This window comes from Mustela nigripes, chromosome 2, assembly GCF_022355385.1.
Source record: "Mustela nigripes isolate SB6536 chromosome 2, MUSNIG.SB6536, whole genome shotgun sequence".
In the NCBI taxonomy this organism is placed as follows: domain Eukaryota; kingdom Metazoa; phylum Chordata; class Mammalia; order Carnivora; family Mustelidae; genus Mustela; species Mustela nigripes.
Window position 1 is genome coordinate 189,809,915 of NC_081558.1, and position 23,147 is coordinate 189,833,061.

Sequence of the window (23,147 nt, forward strand, 5' to 3'; positions counted from 1 at the left end):
GTTTCAGGAGGAAGGAAAGAAAGAGAAGACAGTAAAGAAGAAGAGATAAGTAGGATAAACTGATGCCACAGAAGGTGTACACTTAATGATTTGTGGAGTTGTCAGCAACTCCAAAGGCTAGAAAGAACTATAAAGAGAACTGAAAATGCTGTTTAATTTGGCAGTTTGGAAGACTTTAGTGATCTGAGCAAGTACAGTATCAGAGCCTAGGGGAAAAGGAAGATAGTATTAAACAGAGTAGAGAGCCCAGTGAATGTGGACAGACTTTTCAACACCCCTGGAGTGAAAGGAAAAAAAGAGAGGAAGCTGCTTAGGGAGATATAGTGAGAACATGAGCTAAGGTCAGGCTCATTCTGAGAGAGAACAAAAGCTAGAAGTTAGTCTTAGTTTAATTTTTCTTAGGCTCTCTATTCAACCAGTAAATAGCAATGAAAGATATATGCATAGGTCAAAAGGTCTGGTAAGTAGATGCATCTCTTTATTGGAATTTCATACCTGCTGTACAGTGCAAACAGCCCGGCAAAAGAAACCCAGGGCTTAGACTCACTCACTGTCTTTATAGGTGAAGGTAGATAGGGGGATGTTGTGGCCTGGTACAGGGAGGTGGGGGAAAACCAGCACAGAGAGGTCCATTCTATTTCTATGTAAGAAAAGTGCTTATCACTATTATACACTCCCGAATCACTGGGTTCAAGACATTCCAAAACAGTGGGCCTGGCATTGACCTAGCATGCAAGCAAGATGGACCTTAATGCACTTTTTTAAATAGAAGTAAGTGACTTGAACATGTTCCTAGGTAAAAAAGAAAATAAGGATAGAGAGAAAGAGATTGGGATTCAGTAGACAGAAATTGTAATCTCTGTTGAGATCGTTGAGCAGATGGATGGCAATGATGAAACACGGCCCTTCAGCTAGCTGGTAGTTAGCTGTAAAGAAGAGGGACAAACAGACACATCAGTTGGTGAGGCTAAATGCTGAGCCAGAGGAGAGAAGGCCAGTTGAGAAATTTCACTTTAATTTCCCAAAAAAGAGGTGACAAAATAATTCCTACCATGGCATTAGTGTGCAGTAAATCAAGTAGTTCAAGGAGACTGGAGACTAGTGGGGACCAAGTTGTGGAAATTAATGAGGTAGGAAAATCATGACCAACAAAATAAAAACCAGCCCCATGGTGATATAAAGAAATAGTGAGAACCACTAGTTTCCAATCCAAACGGTGCTGGTCCCTTAACATCATCCCAACTACTGACATCCAAGTCTGAAATCACCTCTATGAGGTCGGCCATGCCTTTCCTACCCGCCCCACACCATGGGTGGGACCCAACAGGATTCTCAGTCCTCTAAGTTTGCTCCTCCCCCTTCACCCTCTGAAGGCTGGGAGCTCTCCTGAGCCAGACTCTGCCTGGTCTGGACCTCCAGCCTCTCTCACAGGGCTTCCGGGCATAGAACAGTGTGTGGCACAAGTGGGAGAAATAACTGTAGGAAGAAACAAAGCCCTCATATCTTTAACAAATGAAAGGATTTGTGTGTTTTATAGAAGTTGGAGCATTGATACTGAGAGTAAAATGGACTCGGGAATTAGAAGATTTGAAAATGCTCATTGTTTTACTAAGAGCAAAATAAAACATAGGTGTCATCAATGCCCACACGTATTTGACAAGGATCTTAGATGGAAAGCAATTTGAGGAGATTTTGAGCTTTTTGAAGGCAGGATGTCTTATGGATCTAGCCTAACACATAGTAGTCAGTTATTTTGTAATTATTTATTGAAGAAATGAGTTCTACAACTTAAATCAACCCGAGTTCCGGGAACGGGATTGAGATTTAACATATAATTTTTTAATTAAGTGAAAATTTGAATAGAAATATCAAAAATAATGACATTTCCCTTTTCCATCAGTTATGGCAGATTCCATGATCCTTCTTTATATTTCAAAATTTAAAGCAAATATGGAAAATGAAAAGAACAGGGTGGTGTTCACTGCATGGACTTGCTTCGAGCTCCCAATTTAATGTTTAGCCTTTCCCTGATAGGAAGTTTCACATAAAAGGGAAGTATCTTAAGAACTAAAAGTGACTCAGTCTGGGTGGTAAGTTTATGGGGCTTTTAATTTTCTCATTTTGCTTATCTGTATGCCCTCGTATTTCTTCAGTGGGAGTAGTCTGATATTTGTAAATGAGCACAGGAGTAGAACAAAGTAAGGTCAGTTAAACCATACCATTGCTGGGTACTTAAAAATGTGGGATTAAGTTCAAACTTCTCCACTTGAGCCCAGCTCCAACCTCACTGTATAATCCTATTTCTCATGCATTCCCAAGGCCCAACTCCACCCTGTTACCATGTGTATCTGGATGGATCATTCTGTGCCCCCGCCAACACTCCCTACAGCCAGAAACCATTTCTCTTGGCCCCCTGCAATATACATTCTCCCCTCCTTCAAGATTCTACTTAACTCACACCTCTTCTGAAAAACTTTGTTTTGATTCCTAATGCATGCTTCACTCTGTTACCGAATGCCGTCTTAGGTGAGTAAGTACCATTAAAGCTTCTGCTTTCCGCCCTCTGACCTGGCACGGGAGAAGAATGAGGTACAAACAAGGCAGCTGCAAGAGAATGGGAGCAGGGGGCGACAGTCTTTTCTACTGCATCTACTGCATTGTCAGAGAGTCATTTAAAAGGGAAATATCTATATTAAAAATCTTGGCTAGCTACTCCCCAGCAGGGTCCAAAACGGAGGACGGATCTCCTCAGGTATTTTCAATTTTTCATGATGCTTTCATTACGACTGGGCATTTGCCTGAATGCCTGAACTCCAAATGTTCCTCTTCTCTCACTGAGATGTAGCATTCTCTTATCCTCTTTTGGATCGTTGGCCTGATAACCGAAACTCTGTCAGAAAATTTTTGTTGGTTAAATTTTAATGCTACAAGCTTTCTGACATATGAAAGTAGAAAAACCTCAATAAAGAAAGATGAGAATAGGCAAATCATGTTACCGTCTGACCTACCCGTCTCTTTATATTAGACATTTTTTTCATAGGCTATTTCTAGTAGAATTCCTTTTCCTCCCGTTCTTTGAACAAGGAGCACACTCATAATTCTAGGTTATTCTAAAGATTTAAGTATCTAAACTTTTATACTTTATTACTTAGGATGGGTAATACAACTCAAAAATTTCAGTGTGTGTGTGTGGGAAATCTGTGGAAAATGTTACTTGATGTATTTAGTCTTGAATTTTATGGCCTCCTGTCCATGGATGAAACACAATACAGTGTTTTTGTTAACCACACCCCAGCACCCTACTGGATATGTGTTACTCTTACAAGGTAAAAGATCACTTTTCACACCAAGAAGTTTACAGTTCTTGGGTGACACAGGCTTTACATATGCCCTAACTCTGAAGAGAAATGACAATAGTAAACAATGGCTTGTGAGAATACATGCCTATTTTAAAGTCGTATTCAATTAAAGTACTAAATGAGTGGCATGTTAACATGAATTTAGAAAAGGAAAAAAAAATAACTATGGACTGAAAGATTTAAAGACACCTTCTTTGTAGAAGTTATCATCTTAATGGACACTGTAGAAATTGCCTTTGGAAAAGAGAAGGAAGAGAAAAACCAAGCATTGAAAATTTTTGTTCTTTTGCAAACTTGTCCACAGGGAAACCAGAATCTTTTCCTTTTCTGAATACATACACTCACCCACATGTGTATAAATATGGGAGGTGTGTATGTGGGCGTGTGCATTCAATTTCCCCTCTTAGCACTTTGGTTTAATTTTGCTTATGTCTGGATACCATTATGCTTCCATATTTTTTTTTAAGATTTTATTTATTTGTCAGAGAGAGGGAAAGAGAGCGAGCACAGGCAGACAGAAGCAGAGGGAGAAGCAGGCTCCCTGCCGAGCAAGGAGCCCGATGTGGGACTCGATCCCAGGACGCTGGGATCATGACCTGAGCCGAAGGCAGCTGCTTAACCAACTGAGCCACTCAGGCGTCCCTCCATATTTTTAACCTATTAAGTATAAAAAGTACATTCACATAAGTGCATCTTTCTTAGATGAGCTGTGAACAAACATGTTTTACTCCTGGAGTTATGTACCTGTTGCAGGTCCTCAAAAAGATGAGTACTTTGTAAGAACAAAGAATAACTAAGTTTAGCCTATTTTTACTGCAAATACCACATTAATCCTAAGTTGGAAAGTTATCTTCACAGAAATAAAAGTGAAGAATACAAAACATCCCTTTGGATTCACATTGTCTGTCATGCACGTATCTAATCATCTCATCCCAACAAGCTGGCAGTTTCCTATACTCCTGTCTAAATTTCATGACATCTGCACGGTCTAAAGAGATTTATACCTTAAAAAAATACTTTATTTGAAGGCATGAATAAATTTGAAAGCATGGAAATTCATTACTAAATACTCTTCCCTCTGACAAAATCCTCTTTTAGTAGAATTTCAATATTTCTTTAAAACAGTGTTTAATATAAAACAAGATGAAAGCAACTGGATATCTTCCAGATGAATAGAAGGGATTATTTTCTTTCAACTCATATCTAAAATTTTCAATAGCGTCTTAGTTTCTCAAATATATGTTGCATTTTAAAAGTTACTTCAACTATGTCTTTATTGCAAGAAACTAATATAAAAAAGATGACCCTAGTATTCTCAAAGCTTATAATGATGTCCATAGGGATGGAATGAAAATAATTTTTACTGGCTTTCTTCCTCAGAGTTATCAGTATAGAAGGTTTTCTTCCCTGCCCCCCCCACCTTTGGCTTTATAGGTACACAGAGGCTCCTTATTCATAACATGCATCTTTTTAGTGAAAGTGATATATCATCTTTTCACATGTCAATCATGTTACAAAAATTACTTCAAGTTGCTAGAATAGTTGCCTAATTTGAGGAGAGGAAAATCACCTGTCACTGCCGACGGAGAACATAACATGGTGAGGTCATGACGGTATGTTTTACTTAAAAGGCAAATTGTCTATCAGTGGTAGAAAGTTAACAAATTACTGAAAAATGCTTCGTAACAAATTCTTGCAACTTTCATCATACTTAGGGACAGTTTGAGGCACAGACAATCACAACCACATTGAAAACAATCTAGCGGTTTCTTACTCTTAGATGGTATGATGGTGGTTAGCTTGTTTGGGGAACTGTTATGGACGGAACACCTGTGTTTCCCCCCAAATCATATGTTGAAATCTAATCCCCAGTGTGATGGTTTTGGTATTGGTATTACCTTTGGGGGGTAATTAGCTCATCAGAATGAGCACTCTTGAACCGCATTAGTGCCCTTGCAAGAAGAGGCCAGAGAGCTTTTCCATCTGGTGAGGTACCTGCACCCGGGAAGAGGGTTCCCACCAGAATAGGACCATGCTAACTAACACCATGATCTCAGACTTCTAGACTCCCGAACTATGAACCAATACATTTCTGTTGATAAGCCAGTTTATTGCATTTTATTATAGCAGCCATGGTTGAGGAAGACACCAGCCTACAAAAGGAAGCATGATAGGTAAAGAATTCAATGTTTCGAAGGCTGCTGGGGAGATACCTTGTGGCTAACCTGTGTTCCAGGGCTGTGCTTTCTGATCACTAATTTTTGACGAACTGAAAAAATCAGGTAACGACTTCTTTTCACCAAAAGAGGAGATGATAAATTCAGCATTCAGCTGTGAGACAAAGAGACTTGTTGCTGAGAAGACAACAAAATATAAGGCTGAGTTGGGAGAAGAAAGGTCGTGGGACAGGACACCACGTGTAGATAAAGCATATCTAGTGTAAGTGAGGCCAGGAGAGGCAGTGTTGTTAGCAGGAATAGCACTCCTTATTTGCTAAGAGCTTAGATTCCAGTGTTGGAGAGGAATGCGTGTAACTCCTGCTTAGACTCTTACTAGATTCATGACATTAGGCAAGGTATTTAATTTCTCTGAGCCTCAGTTTCCTCATCTGTAAAATGGACCTTAGAACCCTGCCATGAGAGTTGGGAGAATTGAATATAATAATGAGGGTAAAACTCCAGTGTTAATATGCATTTAGTGAGTAGCAGCTTTAATGTTTATTATTTAAATAAACCATAAGCATTTGGAGGGTCAACAGTTAAGACAAAAGTTGTTTGTTTGTTTGTTTGTTTTCCAGCAAATAGCACTAAATGCTCTGATGCAACTACTTCATTAAGCCACTGCTGATTACCAGGTGACATTATAAGCACGTGCTGAAGAAACCAAGAACAAAACAGCATAAACAAAACAAACATTTTTAAAAAGGGAGAGTATCAGAGAAGATGTAAAGCAGCTGTTTTATTTTTTTCATGATGTAAGTTTTATGTCATGTTTTAAAATACAATATTATAAATCAGTCTATTGAAAAGTATACTGGGAAAAACATAACATTTTTAATATTTATGTCCTTTAAAGAGTTTGGCTTTAAATGGGATATTAATGAATAGCAGAAGACACCCAAGGCATCCACTGAATCTAAAAGAAGAGAAATTCAAACCAGATCAAAGTCCCTTATCCGCAGATCCGCAGTGACAAGGAAGTGAGGAATGCTGTTGTCAGAAGCTTACCCTAAAATATTCATGGTATGCTGTCTATGCAATTGGTCTAGTTCTGTGTGGCAAAAGTAATACAGTTTTCCTTTTAGAGTATACTTTCATTCATTTGCAATAGATTCTTCATTTTTATAATGCCTCAAGGTCAAGAACCCCTTGATACATACCTAATTCATTTTGCCCAAATTGAGGTGAAAAACCAAAAAAACTACCTATATTGTATTTAACAGAATTCCCATTTCATAACTTTATTTGCTGCAAAGAGCCAAATTCTACTGGGACATAAAACTTTATACTTTAATTATTATTTATAACTTAGCATAACTGAATTTATAAACTTCTATCATGAAGGAAGAGTAGAGCATAGACATGGGGCATATAAGCCAGGCTAATGGAGGCTCTCCTGGTAGGAATGGTAGTGTATTCAAAAGGAAAGAAGGTGAAGATTGAGACTGAAGGTACTTTACAGTAATACACCATAGGCCAGACCTACTGTTACCTTTATTCCTGCAGCAGGACAAGGCAATATTTTTTTTAACTAATACCAATTGTATATTTTGGGTCTTTTTTTTTTAAGATTTTATTTATTTATTTGACAGAGAGAGAGAGAGAGATCACAGGGGGGCAGAGAGGCAGGCAGGGGTGGGGGTGGGAAGCAGGGTCACCGCTGAGCAGAGAGCCCCATGCGGAGCTTGATCCCAAGACCCGGGATCATGACCGGAGCCAAAGGCAGAGGTTTAACCCACTGAGCCACCCAGGTTCCCCTATTTTGGGTCTTAATAATTACCATTTCCCCAAGCTCTCTACTCTTGGAAAGTTATGCATTCTTTTTTTTTTTTTTTTTTTAAGAATTTATTTATTTATTTGACAGAGAGAGATCACAAGTAGGCTGAGAGGCAGGCAGAGAGAGGAAGGGAAGCAGGCTCCCTGCCTAGCAGAGAACCCGATGTGGGGCTCAATCCCAGGACCCTGAGATCATGACCCGAGCTGAAGGCAGAGGCTTTAACCTACTGAGCCACCCAGGTGCCTCAATTATGAATTCATTTTATTGAAGACAGGGTGTGTAGAGACTAGGGAAAAAGGTCAAAGTGAGATTCATTTTTTAAAAAATAAGATTTTGCCTGTATCCAAACAAAACATCACTTTCATGTGTAAAAGCCAAGTAACTTGAGAGGAAAAAAAGGTTTTCAGATTTCAAACTCCATGGAGGTTGAGCAGGAAGTAATGGTGTTTCTAGTTAACCTGGGCCCAAATGTGGCCTGAGAGAAACCTAGATAGTAAAGTGTCTATCAGGTAATCAACAGAAGAATCTATTACCTCCATATTCAAAATATTCAGTATCTGAATGCTTTCAAGTATCTTCAATTCCCTTATCTGGTCAAAGCCACTACCATCCTAGGTTATTGCAATTGCTTCAAAATGTGATCCCTTGCTAATCTCTCCCATAATCAACCCCATGCACAGCCCCACCCACAAGGCTTCTGTCAAAGGTAGGTCATATTACATGATTCCTTTGCTCAAAACTCTCAATGGTACCTCATTTATCTCAGAATCAATACTGAAGTCTTGCATTTACAAATATTTTTCCGGTGGCCTGAATAATACCTGGGACCTAGTAGGAAGTCACCAAATATTTGTTGGATGAGTTAAGAAAAAATAGGTTGATTCCTATCTCATTCAAAGCTAAGGTCTTTTTTGTTGCCTAGGAGGCTTTAAAAATTCTGCTCTCCACACCTCCATTTCATTTCTCACCTCTCTCTTTCTCAATCCTTCTGACTAGATAGAGTATTTCCCAAACTGAGTAGATTGGGAAGTAGACTGAATTCCTTCTGGGGGAAATGCTCTCCTGCAAGATAGCTGTGTTGTTCCCTCACTATCTGCGTTTGTTAAAGGCTTTGTGAATTCTTCCCTGTCTTATTTAAAATTAGAATACCCACCCATCTCTCTTCTCTGCTGTATTTTCTACATAATATTTATCACTATGTAATAGGCTATATATTTTACTTTTTAATAAATCATCCCTTTCTCTACCTCCCAGATAGAAATGTTGGCACTGTGGGTATTTTTATCTCGTTTATTCATTCCTTTTCTTCCAATGCCTAGAACAGTGCTACCTGGCATTTAGTAGGTACTCAAAAAGCACGTACTGATTTAACAAGTGAATTTGAAGAATGCCTGGTTTGGGTCACCAAGAAGAAGAGGATGGAAAAAAATAATAAATTAGAAACTCTGCAAGATAAAATGGACAAAAATATACTCCGATATTACTCCTAATGCTGCCACTAATGAACTCCATCCTCTTAAAATACTTCTTGTACTTCCTCTTTTCAAAATTTCAATGCCTTCTTTACAAGTAAAAGTTGGGTAAGATGATCTATGAGATCTTTTGCACCTGTGATATATATATTATATATGTATATTGTTTCATTTTCATGACAGCTTCTATATTCCATTCTGTGCCCCTTTTGGAAAATATTTATAGTTACTTAAGTATTTATCTATATTAGTCTGACTTTTGTCAGAATTTACATGCCATATAGCACTTTTTAAAACTTTTCCTTCCAAATATACATAATTACAAAAGAGAAATTTAAAAATTTGCTGTTAGGCTTTCCAAAGTAATGATGACATGAAAGAAAAATACAACTCATACACATTTACAGCTGAAATATAACGGAAAAAAATATAAAAATTCTCTTCCAGGCACTTTTCCCCAGCTGGTCTAAGGATATACATCATCAGGACTTCTAAATTTTAATTTACAGGGAACAAATATGGTAGTTTTATAGGCCCCTGACCATTATGAAATCACTGATTGCAAGGCCTGTCTCCTCAGAAACTAATCAAAAGGTGACACATTCTGTTAACTTCCTATTATACATTCATAACACCATCTTTCAATTCAATGTCATAAAGAATTTATGTAGGGCATTAATCATGCAAGACCACTAAATTGTTCTCATTTCAGTGATAATTGTTTACTCCTATAAATGGTTTGTGTTGAGTCCCAACAATTCAGCTGAATAAAATATCTCCCACCCGCCCTGGGTTGGGAGAGAAAATTAACCTACAGAAAGGAAACAATAAACTGAATGTATAATATGATTAGTATAAAAACTAATATTTTGTAGAGTTCTCTCTTTGATAACAAAGACTGATGGCATCAAAGATAATTCTATAGTTTCCAATAAAAGGAATCTTGAAAACCAGAATGAAATAAAAGAACAATAAAACCCTGTGTGTCATCTGCAAACATGTAAAACTAATGCCCAGTTGACATGGTTGATTCTGAAATCAACTAAAGGTACCATGTAAATGAAACTCAATGCACCTTGCTGGTCAGTGACACTAAACCTAATCAAAGCAGTGTCAATCATTTGCCAGGAACAAAAGAACAGAAAATCTAATGGTAAATTAATTCAGTAATGCCTGGCGAACTGGCATGAGAGCCGCAGGTCTTATGACCTGACTTCTAACGCTAGGCCCACCAAATGCTTCCATAACCTTGAGACTGACCCCTGAACTCCTGTCTCAATTTCCTCATGTGTAAAATGAGAGGGCTGGACTCAATCATCTTGTAGGTTTGTCCTAACACCAACATTTTATGAGTCTATAAAGAAACTCAGCTAATCAGAACTTGGCTTAAAAAAAAAAAAAGCAATGATTTGTCATCTGCTTTTAGATTTCCCCACTGCCTACTGAGTAGAATAAGAATAGGATCAATTTGAGACCATCCTTTCAGCCCAAGAGTGCCATAATAATGGCACTGTCTATTCCTGCTTTCTAAATGGAACCCTAGCGCACACATATATATACATATATATATATATATATTTTTTTTTTTTGTTCTGTAGTAAAGTGTCTACTTTATGAGCATAATAAATAGCAATTGCCCTTTAATGGCAACTTTAGCTGTGACCATTATGGCACAATTTAAGTGCTTAAAAACACTAATGGGAGTAATACAATGTTAATTATTCTAAGGATATGAAGCCTATACACAAGAACTCCTGCAAAATTAAGTAAAACCCTGGCTAATTCTAATTACAGTCTGTGTGGAAGAGATAAGAGAAATTAAACACCCCCCCTTTTTTTTAGTGCATTATTAATATAACAGTACTATTTGCCCACACTGGTTGAGAAAACATTGTAAGTGACTCAGAAAAGTAGGGTTCTGAAATAAAAGATTTTTTTTTCAGCTTAGAAAGGAAAGAAAAGATAAATTACATACCCAGAAAATACATCTTTACTTGAAACAATGCTTACTTTCTTGCCTCTAAGCCTAGGGAAACCTGCTTTTAAAGAGCTCATTCATTACATTGTCAGACACAAATTAATTTTTGAACTATTTAGAAGAAATATATTTGAAAACCATGAAGACTCTCCTTCACCTTATCATATATAGAAAAACTGAATTTTTTAACAATGGCCATTTTAAGTATTTTTGTTTCTTTCCAAAATACCTATCTCTGCCTCTCCTTTTCCTTTTACTCATTTACTGAATGCCTCCCATGTGTTAGTACTGGGCATTAAAAAAGGGGTAAGTGATCTTGCTGCCCTTAAGGAGTTTAGAGTATAGCAGAGAAAGACAGACTTTTAAAAACAAAATAATAGTTCATATTTATGTCTTAGTATCTGTTATTAGATATAGTTCTCTCTCTTTGTCTTCCAGACTCTTTTTTTCTTCTTCAAATTCTCTTGTTGACTCATTATAAATTGATTTACATGGGTCCCTAACTAAATTGAATTAGAGTAGTAGAAATCAAGTTGTTGATTTATTTGATTTTACTAATTTGTTAGAAATAAAAAGTTCATAGGTTTTCAAAAACAAACAAACAAACAAACAAAAAAAAAACTCTCTGCTGGAAAGCCCAGCACATTTCAAAGTGCTATCATTTTAAAACTGAGGAAAATGACATGTCACAAATAATGAAAACAATTGGGTGACAGCCTACAATCTTCAAATACACACATATTTTAACGGATCATAAACCAACTAACCTAGCATCAGGATAAGAAAAATGCACTCATTGTAGTTAAATAACAGTCCTAACCAATTGAAATTATCTATTTTCATTGAAAAGCATCCCATAATCTTTAAATTATAGGCATTTGGAGGTTAGCACAAATAGTTATGGCAAGTATCTAGGTACTTAAAAATTGTCATCCTCACCTTAAATCATTCATTACCTGTAACGGACTTTCTAATTTGTCAATACATCTAGTTTCAAGTGACACATAGGGATGTGTCAAATACCCACCGTAGCTATTTTTCATTTCAGCAACCCCACTTTTACAGCAGTAGGGTAGTCTCCATGACATTTAATCTGTGTTCCCTTTGAAAAATAATTGTGTCACTCTTCCTAAGTGTCTGTTTCCAAATACAGGATACTCCGCACACTCTCTTTAGTTTTGCTTTGTTTTGTTTTTCTAATATATGTAGATCTTCATCGTCTCCTGTGGCCAAATCATACTAAACATAAAGAGGGTTTATATATAAATTCACTGGTTCCACTGTCATTCTTTACGACCATTTTCTGAAATTTCTTTTCGTTGTTTACCTTTTAAAAACAAGACTTGAAAACTGGACATAATTTTTCATTCCCCTCAGATTTTTCTGAGATTTTTGCCTGGCATATGAAAACAAACACATACACATAACAAAGTCACTAACAATTTTCTCCCCTCACTCACAGGCTTGGAGTCGATGTTTTCAGACTGCTTCATTCTGATAAACCACTTTGCTTCTGATGATATTTCTTTTGCTATATGACTGTTTGTTTGTTTTTTTCCTATACTACATGTCAACATTGCAATCATCCATCTTATATTTCAGCTTCTTTACTGACCACTACAGTATGATCTACTTAGCATTGCCAGCATTTCTCACTAAGGTCATTAATCCCTCTGTTAGATGGTTACTCAAAAGGAACTTTCTTCCCACCACCAGAAAACAGATTTAAAAATAAATAACTTAGGGGTGCCTGGGTGGCTCAGTGGGTTAAAGCCTCTGCCTTCGGCTCAGGTCATGATCCCAAGGCCCCGCATCGGGCTCTCTGCTCAGCAGGGAGCCTGCTTCCCTTCCTCTCTCTCTGCCTGCCTCTCTGCCTACTTATGATCTCTGTCTGTCAAATAAATAAATAAAATCTTTAAAAAAATAAAAAATAAAAAATAAATAACTTAGACAAAGCATCAAGGAGAGAAAACAGGGTGAGATGATGAAAGACTCTGGAAGCCACACAGGAATAGTAGTGTGTTGGAGAATGGAGGACCTAAGTGGTGGAGCTCTATAGAGGAGACACGATTTAGATCACAGAGGCTGGAGATGCCACTATGAAGATGGCCGGTGACTGGTACGAACTCACTGTGAATGCAGCCAGTCATTTACTTTCTCTAGCACTGTTTCCTCATCTCTAAATCAAATAGCTCAATCCCCTTAGAAGATATTCTCAGAGGAAACAAAAGAAAAAGGCAGAACATTTAAGGAGTGTTTAATTAATAGAAGATTGGGGGGAAGAGATAAAATTGAAAATAAAATGGGAAAAAGTATTTTGAAAACCTGGACATTAAGCTATAAGCAATTGGCTGTCATCAAGAATCATCTATAGAAATAAAATTATTGATCATTGTCTTCTCCTTCTTTAGAAAGGCATGTTACACACACACACACACACTCACAGCCAGGATGCCATTATGGTATAATCTGTGTAATATTATCTCCCAGAGTCCTGAAGAATCTAGTAGAATCTAGTGTGCTTACAGTTGATCTTCTATAAGTCAAAAGGAGGACAAAATATTCCATTGGTAACACTAACTGTAAGCTAGATACAGAATAAAAAGAGATACAGAGACAGAATTACATAAGAAAAATCAAGACAAAGCCCCCCCCCCCCCTCAAAAATCTAGGATTTGGCATCTCAGATGTAATTCTATTTTCCAAGAGAGGAAAGTATTGGGGATTTAGCTTCTAGTCTTCATTGGAAATCATCTAATTCAATTTGGATCTGGATAAAAAGAGGAGAGGAATTCGTGGCAAGAAAAAGACATCACCTGATAATCAATTCTTGCAACTCACTAGTTCTACTTATGCTAATAAGTAGCATAGTAGGATAGCACAGGTGGATGAATTGCCCTGGCAAAATGGAAGATGGAATATTCAGTAGAATCATAATTCAATATACTATGAAGTTAAATTATTTGTCTAAACATATAGTTTCCTTTGGGTTGTTGGTATTAGAGTGACATTTTGCTTTTTACTCCTGCCCTTGAAAATACTGAGTAACTTTCTGTACATTTGGAAATCTTTAATAAACAAGAAAATAGTTTATCTGATTATGTTTTTTAAACTTGAAATTTCACTTTTCAAATTAATTCAATTTTTACAAATATTGCCTTGATTCTCCTTTCTGTTCAGATATATTTTATTAAATAACAGAGAAACAGAAAGTATAGACACATGCTTCAACAGTTGGAATTAGGAAATAAGCAGTGGTGTGAATAATTCCAAAACACTAGGTGGTTACAAAAAAAAAAAAAAAATTCCATTTGGCTCTTGAATACACACAATGAGTTGGGGAGAATAGATTTATTTCTCTAATTACCCCAGGTTGTACTTGGGCCAATACTGAAATGATTTTACATACCCTGAGCACACAGCAACTGCTGGAGGTGAGGAAAGACCTAGAAACATAACTGATACAGACAGAAAAACATTTTTTGCATACAATCCACAATGTAAAATGCCATTCTTAGTGTCTGCATTATGACAAAACTGGTCAATTTCTTTAATACAGGTAAGGAATATCTTTTCTTTCAAAAAGAAAAAAGAAAATCAAGTTAACGTTTTAAATACTAAATTGATCCCTTCAGTCCGAACAGCTAATTTCAAAGCCACATGCAGATGCAAATATAGTCAAAGTAAGAGCAAATTATATTGACAATTCCCCTATAAATGTTGATCACTTTTCCTAGTCTATAAATAAAATTTTTAAGTAAGTTTTACCAAGTTTATAGTGTCCTTATATAAAATGGTGTAAGTACAAAAATATGAAATTTTTAAAGAAAGATTTATTTACTTATTTATTTACTTCTTTATGGGACAGACAGTAAAAGAGCACAAGCAGAAGGGGCAGAGGGAGAAAAAAGAAAGATGAGATGCTTTTAAAGATCAATGACAAATGAGAAATGCAGCCAAAGAAGGCAAGGAAAAAGAGAAAATGCATATGTTGAGTTACCATCTCCCCAGGATTTATTATGCGCTGAATATGGTGCTTGTCTATAGATACTTTATCATAGCCTTCAAAACAGTGCCCAAATATAGGCATTAATATTGCTACTTTCCCAGTGAAAATTTGAGGCTCTCAGAGTTTCAGAAATTTATCTTACCCAATTACCAACTTACAGCACTGATAAGTTGGTAAAATTTTCCAGTTTGGACTCACATATGTCTGTTTCAAAGCCTTGCTTCTCCTGTTCCTGTCTACTAATAAGAAAAAAAGATGGAATGGAACGTGATGTTTTGCACAGTACAGTGGAGACTCACCTTATCAAAGAAATAGAAGAGTCCAGATCTGGAAGTTTACAGACTGAACCCTTAATCTAAAAATCAGAAAGACCCCTTCTTAGAACGTGTGGGGTTTTAATGGAATATTATGCAGCCATTAAAAAACACCAAATTTGCCATTTGCAATGATGTGGATAAAACTAGAGGGTATTATGCTGAGCAAAATAAGTCAGAGAAAGACAATTATCATATGATCTCACTGATACGAGGAATTTGAGAAACAAGACAGATGATCATAGGAGAAGGGAGGGAAAAATGAAACAAGATGAAACCAGAGAGGAGACAAACCATAAGAGACTCTTAATCTCAGGAAACAAACTGAGGGTTGCTGGAGTGGAGGGGGGTTGGAGGGATGGGGTAGCTGGGTTATGGACATTGGGAGAGTATGTGCTATGGTGAGTGCTGTGAATTGTGTAAGACTGATGAATCACAGACCGGTACCCCTGAAACAAATAATATATTATTTGTTAATTTAAAAAAATAGTTGCGTTTGTTTCTTTAAAATGTGGGCTATTAGCATCATATGATGCACAGGTTTTCCTCAGGATTGTTTGAGTTTTACATGAAAAAAGCAGTTTTACATGAAAAGGTGAGAATTCATCTCTAAGATCCCTCAGTAGATTAGGCCTCGACGAATATACAGATCATAATATTCATTTGGACCTGGTTTCCTCCACAATAAAATTTGTTCTTGAGCTTTGGGGCTGATCAACTTATGTGGGGGACATAAGTTCCTTGATCCTCCCTTCTCTGTTCAAGTTGTATTGATCTTGTTAAGAGCATCATTGGGTCAGAACATTGGGAAAGAGTAGGACTGATCCAGGTTAATCTAAAATGAGAAGTAATATGAACATGGTACTTTCTTGCCTCTCTCCATAAAACTACTTCCCATTTCAGGCAAATATTCAGGGTATTTGCCATGGCAGAACAAAATACATGTAGGTTGCATATAACCATTTAGGCATTAGCCTATTTGGGCTCTGTTCTATATGTTGACAGGATATGTGATTGTTATTTTTTTTTAAATTTAACATTTTTATGATTGGTTAATTTTTTACTTTTAATGAAATTTTTATTTCATTTTTAATTAATTTTTATTCTTAGTTAAATTCAATTAATTGGCATAAAATATATTATTAGTTTCAGAGGTTTCAGAGTTTAGTGATTCATCAGTCTTATGTAATACCCACTGCTCATTATATCACATGCTCTCCTCAATTTCCATCACCCAGTTACCCCCATCCCCTGCACCCCCTCACCTCCAGCAACCCTGTTTATTTCCTATGATTAAGAGTCTCTTATGGTTTATCTTCCTCTCTGGTTTCATCTTGTTTCATTTTTCCCTTTCTTCCTCTATGATCCCCTGTTTTGTTTCTTAAACTCCACATAGGAGTCAGATCATATAATTGTCTTTCTCTGATTGACTAATTTTGTTTAGCATAGGAACTCTAGTTCCATCTACTTCATTGCAAATGGCAAGATTTTGTTTTTTGTGATGGCTGAGTAGTATTCCATTATATTATATATATATATAATATATATATATATAGTATTCCATTATATATATATACATATATATATATATATATATATATATATATATGTATATATATATATCACCTCTTCTTTATCCATTAATCTGTTGATGGCCATCTGTGTTATTTCCATAGTTCAGCTATTGTGGACATGGCTGCTATAAACATCAGACAACATTTGTATCTTTGGAGTAAATATCCAGTAGTGCAATTTCTGGGTCATAGGGTAGCTCTATTTTCAACTTTTTAAGGAACCTCCATACTGTTTTTCAGAGTAGCTGCACCAGCTTGCATTCCACCAGCAGTGTAAGAGGGTTCCCCTTTCTCCACATCCTCACCAACATCTTGTTAATTTTAGCCATTGATTTGTTAATTTTAGCCATTCTGACCAGTGTGAGGTAGTATCTTCTTGTGGTTCTGATTTGTATTTCCCTGATACTGAGTGATGTTTAACATTTTTTCATGTGTCTATTGGTCATTTGTATGCTTTCTTTGGAGAAATGCCTGTTCAAGTCTTCTGCCCATTTGATTAGATTATTGTTCTTCGAGTGTCGCGTTTGATAAGCTCTTTATAGATTTTGGATACTAGTCCTTTATCTGATAAGACATTTGCAAATATATTCTCCCATTCTGTTGGTTGTCTTTTGGTTCTGTCACTGTTTCCTTTGCTGTACAAAAGCATTTTATCTTGATGAAGTCCCAGTAGTTCATTTCCACCTTTGTTTCCCTTGTATTTCGAAGGTGTTTAGGAAGAAGTTGCTGCAGCAGAGGTCACAGAGGTTGCTGTCTTTGTTCTCTCTAGGGTTTTAATGGACTCCTGTCTCACAGTTAGGTCTTTCACTCATTTGAGTCTATTTTTGTGTACGATATCAGGAAATGGTCCGGTTTCATTCTTCTGCATGTGGCTAGTCCAGTTTTCCCAACACCATTTGTTGAAGAGATTGTCTTTTTTTCCATTGAATATTTTTCCTGCTTTCTTAAAGATTAGTTGAACACAGAGTTATGGGTCCATTTCTGGGTTTTCTATTCCATCCCACTGCTCTATGTGTCTGTTCTTGGGCTAGTACCATACTGCCTTGATGATTACAGCTTGAAGTCTGGAATTGTGATGCCACAGGCTCTGGCTTTCTTTTTCAACATTCCTTTGGCTATTTAGCATCTTTTCTGGTTCCATACAAATTTTAGGATTATTTATCCCAGCTCTGTGAAAAAGTCGATGGTATTTTGAGAGGGGTTGAATTGAATGTGTAGATTTCTTTGGGTAGCATAGACTTTTTAACAATATTTCCTCTTCCAATCAATAAGCATGGAATGTTTTTCCATTTTTTTGTGTGTCTTCCTCAATTTTTTTCATGACTGTTTAATAGTGTTTTGAGTATAGTTGCTCTGTCTCTTTGGTTAGGTTTATTCCTAGACATCTTATGGGGTTTGGTGCAGTTGTAAATAGGGTAGACTTCTTAATTTCTCCTTCTTTTGTCTCATTGTTACTATATAGAAATGCCAAGTGATTTCTGTGCATTGGTTTTATATCCTGCCACTTTGCTAAGTTCCCACATGAGTTCTAGCAATTTGGGGGTGGAGTCTTCTCGGTGTTCTGACATAAAGTACCATGTTATCTGCAAAGAGTGAGAGTTTGGCTTCTTTGCCAATTTGGATGCCTTTAATGTTTTCTTATTGTCTGATTGCTGAGGCTAGGACTTCTAGTACAATACTGAACAACAGTGGTGATAGTGGTGATAGTGGACATCCCTGATGTGCTCCTGACCTTGGGGGAAAAGCTTTTTCCCCATTAATAATGATACTCACTGTGGGTTTTTCATAGGCAGCTATGATGATATTGAGGTATTCACCCTCTATCCTTACACTGTGAAGAGTTTTAATCAAGAAAGGATGCTGTACTTTGTCAAATGCTGCTTCTGCATTGATTGAGAGGATCATATGGTTCTTGTCCTTTCTTTTATTAATGTAGTATATCACATTGATTGATTTATGGATGTTGAACCACCCTTGCAGCCCAGGAGTAAATCTCACTTGGTTGTAGTGACTAATCCTTTTAATGTGCTCTTGGATACTATTGGCTGGTATACTGGTGAGAATTTTGGCATCCATTTTCATCAGGGATATTGGTCTGTAATTCTTTTTGGTGAAGTCTTTGTCTGGTTTGGGGATCAAGTTAATGCTGGCCTCATATAAAGAGTTTGGAAGTTTCCATTTCTATTTTCTATTGAAATAGCTTCAAAAGAATAGGTTTTCATTCTTCTTTAAATGTTTGGTAGAATTCAGCTGGGAAGCCATCTGGCCCTGGCCTCTTGTTTCTTGGGAGATTTTTTAATTACTGCTTCAATTTCCTTGCTCATTACTGGTCTCTTCAGGTTTTCTATTTCTTTCTGTTCAAGTTTTAGTAGTTTATAAGTTCCCAGTAATGCATCCATTTCTTCCAGATTGCTTAATTTGCTGGCATATAGTTGTTCATAATATGTTCTTATAATTGATTGTATTTCTTTGGTGTTGGTTGTGACCTCTCCTCTTTCATTCCTGATTTTATTTATTTGGCTCCTTTCTTTCTCTCTTTTTTAATTTTAAATACTCTTAAGGCATTTATTTATTAAAACATTCTCTGCCAAGACTTCATATTAGCTTAAAATTCAAATCATTCTGTACATTTCTCTACTAAGGTCCCTACCTCAGTGTATTCCATAAAAACTCCTTCTCCAGCAATCAGTGTTACCAAGGTCCACACAGTGAGCCCTATGGTCAGCCTCTTTGTTCTCTAGGTGACCCAACTAAATGTTAATACTGCTCTGCTGCAGTGCAAAAGTTCCTAACTCAAACTCACTGGAAAAGGGATGAAACTTCTGCAAAGTGTACTTTAAGAAGAGTACTGTTTGCTTATGAAAAGAAACCAGTGGGTCCTCTAAGAATAATAAAAGGGGGTATTTTACAGTTAAGCACATGATTTGGAGTGAAGAATTCAGATGCTGCTCTGCTGGTCCCAGCTGTTAATACTTTTCTCGTTCCTCCTATGGGCCCCTTAATCAGGTACCAAAAAGACTTCATTAATGGCATAGAGAATGCCCACAGTCCTCTGAAATACAGGGTTGTTTTCCAGGCAAATCAATTCAATGTTCCTTAGCTTCTCAAAGTAGAAATCCCTTTCTTTCTCCAAGTCTTGATGGTATGTTTCAATATGTTGACCTGCTGCGTTGATTCAGCTGCTTCATCATCCCCGTTGCCCACACCAGGATTCTCTTGTGCCACATCTGGGCTAGCCTTAGGGGTTGCAGTGGTTCTGTGTGTTGCAATGGGCCTCTGGGGAGCTCACTGCAAGAGCTGAAAGGTTTCTTCAGTTTGTTCAGAGCTGGAGCAACAAGGGCGGGAGCCACTGTGGTTTCTTGACCTTGTCTGGCAAGGTCATAATCTTTTTCATCATAGTTTGCATCAATAAACTTCTTGAATCACTGAACAAATTCATAATTGTCCTGAAACTTTACTTTCACTAATTTGTCCCAGGAATTATTTTGTCAACATCCATTCTCTTAAAACCTGCTTGTATTTTGAAGTTCTGGATATATTCATGTTCTGGCTCATCCTGGAATTTCACTTTCTTCAAGGCAATGAAGCAATAGAACAGCATGTCCATAAACTGACAATGGACAGCCCCTGAGCACAACTATACGATATTCATCAGATTCAGTTACAGAGATTCATTGATCCAGGCCAGCATGTCATATAGACTTAGGTTATCACTGGTGACTGATGTTGAGTATATGTTCACTGACATCTTCAGCTCTCACTGGGACTGGGCCCACTACCTGTGCCCAGTTTTGGTTCTGTCTTCATCTCATTATCCTTTCTCTTTTCTTTTTGATAAGTCTGGCTAGGGGTTATCAACCTTATTAATTCTCTCAGAAAACCAGCTCCTAGTTTCATGGATCCATTCTACTGTTCTTTTGGTTTCTCATTCATTGATTTCTGCTCTAATCTTTATTAATTTTTTTCTCCTCCTGGATTTAGTCTCTATTTGCTGTTCTTTCTCTAGCTCCTTTAGATATAAGGTCAGGTTGTGTAGTTGAGACCTCTTTTGTTTCTTGAGAAAGACTTGTATTGTTATACACTTCTTTCTTGGGACTGCTTCTACTGCATCCCAAAGGTTTTAAACTATTGTGTTTTCATTTTCATTTGTTTCCATGATTTTTTTTCAATAATTCTTTAATTTCCTGGCTGACCCATTCATTCTTTAGTAGGATGCTCTTTAGCCTCCATGTATTTGATTTCTTTCCAAATTTCCCCTTGTGACTGAATTCCAGTTTCAAAATATTGTGGTCTGAAAATATGCAAGGAATGATCCCAGTCTTTTGGCACCAGTTAAGACCTGATTTGTGACCTGGTATGTTATCTATTCTGGAGAATGTTTCATGTGCACTTGAGAAGAATGTGTATTTTGTTGCTTCAGGATGGAATGCTCTGAATATATCTGAAGAAAATCATATGAGATTATAAAATACCATGTAAGTAGACCTATTTCTCACCTAAAGGTTAAATATAACCTTGCTGAAAAGTGGTCTGGTATTTCCCATGTTTGTTTCCTAACTGTGTAAAAAACTCACTGTCCTGTTGAGCAACATTTACTTCTAAAGTAAGGAGAGAAAACCTGAACTTGACTTAGAGATTGCTTAGAGATTAAGCAATAAGCCATCTGCCTAATTACCCAGAGGACTTGCAGACCACTCCAGAATATCATTCTGCCTAGGAAGTTCTCCTTCTAATAATATTTATATTTCTTTTGAATACTATTTTTAGGCCATAATGCCTGTCAAATTATAGAAAATTGAGCCTTAGTTTCATCTCTAAAATAAAGGAAAAGGAAAAGATCTCTCTGTTTTTTTCTAGTTTAATTTTCTATGACTTTATGATTCTCTGGAGATTTGCTTCACTAGAATTGTTTGGGTGGGGGTGAGAGAAGAAAAGAGAGTGTGGACAAGAACACTGGTAAATTTTAAAGTGGAGTTACAGCCAAGTTCACAGTCTAATAACAAAATGTAATATTGAAAAAAAAAATAGAATAGGTCACATCACTTTATTGTTGCTGCCTCTCCAGTAATGAAAGAAAATCTGCAAGTGAATGTAAGAATGTGTTTTGGGTCACATTTTGAGCTTCAGATTTGTTAATGCACTTTTTGTAGAGGGTTCCCAAATCTGGGGAAAGTCAAAGAGGGAGTAAACTCGTTCTCTGCACCTGCATAGATTCATTCTTGGTGTGAGCAATGATGGGTGTCGGCATGGAGGGTGGAGGGGAGAATAGGACACTTTGGGGGCATTTGGCAGAGTGGCAAAAGAGCCTTTTCAGCTTTGAAGCTGACCTAGACCCAGTTACAATTCTTACTAAAAGCAACATTATCAGCCCAAATCTAGATTATAAAATATCCACTCCTCCCTTTATGTAAACTGCATGGAATAAAATTCTGACTCTTAGGCATATAATCCTATTTAAGTTTCAAGCATATTGCAGGGGAAACTACAAATAAACCTGCATCTATCAGGTGTCTAAATCTAGCTTTTCACCTATGACTTTCTGCTTTATGCTTTTTTTCCCCCTCTTGCTTTTCACTTTCTTAAATGCTTAAATGCCTTGGGGTTCTTAGTACCACATGCCACCAGCCAATATAAAACCTGTAAATAAAATTGAGAGGAAACTGGACATAAATGAGTAATAAAAAACTGAACAGGTCACTTTGAAGACCTCTTAGTTTTTCTACAAGTGACAGTTGGAACAAATTGTGTTCACTGCAAAAAGAAATAGCAATGAGCATTTGACAGAAAGTAGCTGACCCATTCAGTAATTAACTCTTCATAGAGTCCACAATATAAAGGATAAAACTTGTTTCTCTTTCACTGTATTCTTAATATGTGATACAGTTTCTGACACAGAATAGATGTGTAATAAATATTTTAGCTGCTGTTATGTAAAGGAGAAAAGAAAAGCTTGGACTTTATATGCCAATGTATATAACAGAGAGCAAAAATGATGTGTACACGTTTTGTTGGGTAAGTTTAAAACTTCCAATATCCAGGTTTTTGCTTGCTTGTTTTGTTTGGTGATAGTTTGGAAACAAGGAAATATATTTAAGAATAAAATAATAAGCCCAATTTCTTAAAGTTACAAATCACTCCCCAAATATGGAAACAAATCAAATTAACTTAAACCATCAATTTCTCCCTTTTATCCAAATACTGTGTTGAATTGCAAAGATTGCTGAGCAATAGAAAGTCACAGAAGGAGAAAGCAAAAAGATTTGAAGAAACCACATTTGAAATCAGGTTAAAAAATAACTATAATTAGACACAAGTTAAGGAAAACTGCTAATTTGAACATCCCAGATTAGAAATAGTTGCTATCACAGAACAAAGATTAGCTATTAACAGGGTTCATTAGTGTGGAACAGAAGGTCAGAGAGAGAGGACAGCACAGTGAAAGGGC

The 23,147-nt window shown here is 36.7% G+C and overlaps 1 protein-coding gene and 1 pseudogene across 7 annotated transcripts in view; both read right to left on the reverse strand.

Annotated features, from left to right (window-relative positions):
• ROBO2 (roundabout guidance receptor 2) overlaps window positions 1-23,147 on the reverse strand; it is a 1,305,913-nt gene that overhangs the window by 1,088,745 nt on the left and 194,021 nt on the right. The gene's annotated exons all lie outside the window — the stretch shown is intronic.
• On the reverse strand, window positions 19,701-20,450 carry LOC132010265 (microtubule-associated protein RP/EB family member 1-like; annotated as a pseudogene).